This window comes from Mixophyes fleayi, chromosome 6, assembly GCF_038048845.1.
Source record: "Mixophyes fleayi isolate aMixFle1 chromosome 6, aMixFle1.hap1, whole genome shotgun sequence".
NCBI classification, from domain to species: Eukaryota; Metazoa; Chordata; class Amphibia; order Anura; family Limnodynastidae; genus Mixophyes; species Mixophyes fleayi.
In genome coordinates, this window is record NC_134407.1 from 132,700,567 (window position 1) to 132,706,996 (window position 6,430).

Below are 6,430 nucleotides of genomic sequence, written 5' to 3' on the forward strand. Positions count from 1 at the left end.
AATCCATCATTTTAAATTCTAAATCAAAACATTTTTTTTTTTTTAATTTTATTTCGCTGGTATTTTAAAAAATCCAATATTCCTAATTGAAACTGCAAGAATTTTAAAAGCTTAAGAAATCATTTTTTGCACCAGTCATTCTGTGGGTTTTTTTGTTTTAATTTTCTTTATCTTTAAGTATAACTAAAGACCAACATTTGGTTATTCTGCTTTTAAAAATCTGGTTTGGTGACCTTTTTAGTGTGTTTGCAGCATTGTCATGGCTGTTTATTAATGTTCCCCAGTGTGTTGTTCTCCATCTGTTTGAATTTACACGTCCCTAAACGGGTCTTCTACTTTTGGACAAGGTCCCATAATATAGTCCCTAGTTGCACAATGCATTGAGTAGAAAGGCAAGTTTTTATTCAAAATATTTTACTTTTTCTTTTGCATTTCATTAGCTGTGAACTTTTTGTAACATTTAAAATGGAAACATTGTTTGTCCTTTTATCGTCTACTGGTTCTATTTGGTGAACATTTCACAATTTCACTGTAATATTGTAGTCTCCAATTTCTAACTTTAACTGACTAAATTATTCCATTTGAGGATAAATTGATTTCTGCATTTTGCTTTCAAGCATTCGCCTGAGCAGAGCAATATCTCTCATTTCCTTTACCTTTTATGCCTCCTATTCTATCTGAGAATGAGCTCTCCAGCCCCTCTTACATAGTGTGAAACATCACTCTTCAGGATGCAATATCAGAAAGTTTGTGTTGCGTCACTTGAGTTATTGAATTCACTTTATGTTCAGCATAAATTAGTGTTACAAATGTTACCTTTGGAACTAAACTCTAGCTAGAATATGTTTCTATTATAATAATGGTGTCATGGTATGGTGACCAAAACTTGAAACATTTTTTTACAGTTTATATAAACCTGAGTATCGTTAACTAGCATGCAGCTTGCCAGTTGCTTTGGAACTACCAGTGCCAGAAGATGGAACCAACATAAGTAGCTGAAGAGCCACATGTTGCCTCTATCTTATTAACTATACTCCTCAAGTGCTACATGGGTTAGGCTATCTTATAGTGATCATCATTGTTCATGGCCATCAAATTCGGATCCATATTAAATCAAGCCAGTTTAACATATTTCACTCTCACTTCTTTTGGAAGTAGGCAATAAGGAAATACCTTTTGCTTTTTCACTCCCCTGTAGAAAAAAGGGGCTAGTTAAAAGTAGTCCATAAGCATCATATTTAATGTATTAAACCATTTACTTAAGTTTATTACAATAAAGTTTGCATTAAAATTACATTGGTGTGTCTTTTGCGAAGTAACACATGGAGAGGTCATCAAGCAATCAACATTTATACTCGGTTTTTGGTTGCTTTAAGTGGTCCACCAAGGGGGGGTCTATGTATTGGACCTCTCAAAACCTTTTAATTCTTAATAAAAAAGCTGCAACTAACATCAGCAGATATAATAAATAGGTAAAAGTATCTGGCACGTCTCAGATACTTAATAAATGTGATCATGTGGAAGATTTTGCCCTTTACCTACTTCCATAACTTTTGCAGAAGAATGCAGAACAGCATATTTACATTAGAGATATAAATGGGGAGTAGTAGGATATGTTAATGTGCCAAGAAGGGAGACACTGGCATTCAGACATCGCTGGGATTCGCGCTGGCCCATGAAGATTTCTCTATATGCAGTTGATATCATCTTGACCCCATTCTCCACTCTGTCTTCTCTTCAGACTGAACTCTGGAAATATGGGGACCTCTCCAACTTTAAAATCAACAGTGATAAATCCAAAATTTTAGCTCTCAACCCCCCCCCCCCCCCCCCCCCCCCCCTCCCTCAGCTGCCCCAATCCCTTCAGCAGCAAGGTTTCAGATGGTGGCCGGATAAGCTCAAGTACCTGGGTGTTTATCTGATCAGTCACTATAATTTGCTATAGGATGCTAATTTTCCCAAATTGCTGAATTATCTGAAACAAAACCTAATGGATTGGGACGAGCTCTGTATCTCCTGGCTTGGCCGTATAACGGCAGTAAAAAAATATCTTACGCTTTATCTGCTCAGTAAGGCGCTCTAGGGTGAGAGCCTGTACATTATACGGTCATACTTCAGAGGGCGGTCTAGGCCTGCCGAACATTAAAAATTATTTTGCTACCCACCTGACTCAAGGGGTTCTCTTCCACTGCCTGTCCCTCACTAGTCTTTGGATGGATTTAGAAGCTTACCTCCATTTCATCTCTCCCCATATAATCTGCAATGGATCTCTATCAAGCACCGCCAGCCCCCCTCCCTGTTACTTTCTGATACACAATTTTCCCTCTATCTGGGATTATAGCACCCGTATCTGTTGTGTAATTAGCAACTTCTCTTTTATTACCCATGTTATGGGATAAAACAGCTTTCCCACCTGGCATGCATCACAAATCTTTCAAGACCTGGTCCCACCAAAATATAAAATTCTTGTCAGACATTGCTACCACATGGATCTTCCCTAAATTTGTGGACCTTCAATGTCCCTTTAGTATGTCTCATGATCATTTCTACCAATTCCTCCAATTGAGACTCCGCTCTCTCCCTGAATTTAAACTGCACTTTAAACTTGCTCCTCTAGAATTATTTTGTAGCAGTAAGTCCCCTCCCAGTGGTCTTATCTCCACTTTCGTTTTTTTGTAGCAGGATGTCAACCTGATAAGGATTGATATGAACTCAAGTGGTCTTAGGACAGGTTCTTGATGTAGAAGAATGTTCCAAAATCAGAGTGAAGGTTTCTAAAAGCTCTGTCTGTGTACATACTAAACAAAATGCCTTCAAATTACTCTACAGATGGTATTTGGTACCTACTTGCCTACATGCAATCTACCCATGTTCTTTAAAGTTTACTTGGAAACTTTGTGGTCTGTGGCTCTTTGCCAAAATCTCACAATTTTTTGACAGGTTCACCAAATGTGAGGCAAAGTTTTCATGACTTGATCAGTACCATTATTTCCCTGATGCGCCCGCCCCGTTGCAGGCACTGATAAATATACGCTGACTAGTGGGCAACATTCTTAATATGGCCAAATGTGGTTTTCTGGAAGCAACCTGACCCCCTGATTTACTGGCAGTAATCAACAGAATCTGGCAAACTCATGAATGTGAATATGTCACAAGCATTATAAACAATTGCTTCAATACATTTTTATATATATATATATCTATATAGTTCCTGGCTTTTCCCACTATGAGGCCGATACTTAATTGTTTTCTTTTTGAACTCTGTCGTTCACTCTAAAGTTAACCCGATATTTGAAATGTTAATTGCACTGGTCTGGACACTCACCCCTTCCTTTTTCTTTCCCTCCTCTCCTGTCCCCTCCCTCTCTCCTCTAATTTATTTGCTTTTACACTGTTTGCTGTCACTGTTAGAGGTATTGCGTATCTGTTGTTTAATGTCTGCTCAGGCTTTCACTGCCTGGGTTTCCTCCTGAGATTCTCTGCTACTGATTCCCTTGTATAAGCAACTGCAACATACATTTTGATTTACCTCCCAGCCCCTTGCGCCCCCCCACCTCCTCTTCTTCCTTTGCCTATAACAGTCGTGTGTAATAATTTTGTTTTGTTTTCTGTACAATTTTGTAAAACTAATAACATTTATTTTGAAGAAAAAAAAATTGTCCAAGAAGTGCTGTATTTACATTAAAAAGTGACCATCGACCTTCGAAGTTCCAGTGCCCAGGCTCCTGCTTGGTTATCATATTGTATTCCTTTCACATATATAACATTTCTATCTTAGTTTTTCATCTAAAATTTAGTTTCTCTATGTGCACTATTCGGCAATTATCATCTTGCTCTGCTACAATCCATCCATTTGCTTCTGTTATGTGGTTTTCATCCCATGTCCGCTTTCGCTCTTCAGAAAACTCTGCCTTGGACCTCTAAATATGTTCATTTTCCCCACTTCTTTCTTATTGTGAACCTGGTCTTTCTTCAAACTGAAATCCTTTTCACTCGGTGCTCCCAAATCTTCCACTGAAGAATAACCTAATGCCTGATTATCAGTGACAAGACTAACCTCCTGAAAGTTGTTCCACACCTTAAAGTTCAGCTCTAAATGAGATGGTAAGCCCTTTTGTTTTGAAAATGTAATTTTAGACTGTAAGCTCCAGGGCATGAGGAGAGGAACTATAATTTTTTTTTTACCTGCATAAATACCATTATATTTTTAAAAAGTGCTTTACACTAGTGTTCTAAAAAATAAAAAAGTGTGTGTATATATGTGTATGTATATACCCTATTTGCTGGCGTATAAGACTACTTTTTTGCCCTGAAAAACATGCCTCCAAGTGGGGGGGTCGTCTTATATACCGGGTCCAGTATCGCGCGGTATCCAGTGCGGCCACAGCGGGTCATCAGCGTGGCTGCGGCGAGCATCAGCAGCGATACAGGGGTGCCAGCCTTTTTGGCGTGACCGGCCCGTTCTGCTGACAGGGAGCAGGGACCAATCCAATCAGACTTTGTATACAGCCAACAGCCAACCACAGTACTGCACCATTGTACAGTACAATACAGCATAGAAAATGTCCAGCAGTCAAACCCCTATCAACCCTATCATGGCACCAGCAAAAAGAAAGAAATATGATGCAAGTTTTAAACTTAAAGTTGTAAACTTTGCCATGGAACATAATAATTGTGCTGCTGCAAGACAATATGGAGTAACAGAAAAGATGGTTCGGGACTGGAAATCAAATGAAAAAGCATTAAAGATTATGCCAAGGGGTAAGTGTGCACTTGCTCTCTCCCTCTATTTGTTATCTTCCTTCTATCATTGACTAGTGAATTACATTTAATAAACTTGCACTGTTTTATGTTTACTGTACATGTTTGATAACATACAGCCTTGTGACAGTTTTCCTGCATGTCATAGGCATTCGAATATAAATTAACATGTTGAAATCAAATCTGATGTTCTTTTACGTTTTATTTGGTGTGTGGAAGGTGTGCGGAAGAGGGGGTAGTCTTATACGGCGAGTATATAACAAACTCTATATTTTGAGTGGAAATGTTGGGGGTCGTCTTATACGCCCAGTCGTCTTATACGCCGGCAAATACGGTATTTTCTCATAGTTAAAAGTCCCCATACATTAAGCTCAGTTAAGATGGTTGTCCTTGTATTTAGATTTGTTATTCGGCTAGCTTTACGCTTCAGTTTGTCTGTATCCTTCAATAGATTAAAGACAGTCTGCTGAAACAAGCAGGGAAAAAAAATCACAGGATCACACCTCTATATACAGTCAAGTCCATAAATATTGGGACATCGGCACAATTTTCATATTTTGAAATGAAACTAACAAGATGTGCTTTAACTACAGACTTTCAGCTTTAATTTGAGGGTATGTACATCCAAATCAGGTGAACGGTGTAGGAATTACAACGGTTTCTATATGTGCCTCCCACTTTTCGCCCATTCCTTTTTGTAGCACCTCTCAAGCTCCATCTGGTTGGATGGGAAGCGTCGGTGCACAGCCATTTTCAGATCTCTCCAGAGATGTGTTACACTTACCTCTCCCTGTTCCAGCACCGCGATCACTGCAGTCCCGGCTCTCGCTTCTGGGTATCGACAGGTCACTTGATCGTGCTGCGGGCCAGGGAATTCAAATCACAGTGTCTATTTAAACATTGCTCTGACGCCTGGGCAGCATCGGAGCAACTGCTGTGTTCCTGACACAGGAACACATTAGGAACACACGTGCTTGTGTACTGTGCTTTTGTCATCCAGTGTGCCAGTCCTGCTTGCTTGACTATCCTTGCTCTCCAATCCTCGTGTATCAGACTCCGGCTCCCTGACTTCATATATCTGCTGCATTCCTCTTTGCTCTTATATCTCCCACAGCCTGACCTCTAGAGGCCGACCTATTGACAAGGACCTGCGAGCCTCCGCAGCTAAGCCCATCCCGCCTTGCGGCGGTTCTTGGTGTACACCAGGGGGTTCGTTAGACTCTGCATCACAGGCCTGCCAGTGCCAATCTAGAGTTAGGCAAGTATCCCGTCATTTTCGTTACAAGATATTCAATCAGATTCAAGTCTGGGATCTGGCTGGGCCACTCAAGGACATTCACAGTTGTCCTGAAGCCACTCCTTTGATATCTTGGCTGTGTGCTTAGGGTCATTGTCCTGCTGAAATATGAACCGTTGCCCCAGTCTGAGGTCAAGAGCGCTCTGGAGCAGGTTTTCATCCAGGATGTCTGTACATTGATGCATCCATCTTTCCCTCTATCCTGATTAGTCTCCCAGTTCCTGCCGCTGAAAAACATCCCAACAGCATGATGCTGCCACCACCATGCTTCACTGTAGGGATGGTATTAGCCTGGGGATGAGCGGTGCCTGGTTTCCTCCAAACATGACGCATGGCATTCATGCCAAAGAGTTCAATCTTTGTCTCATCAGA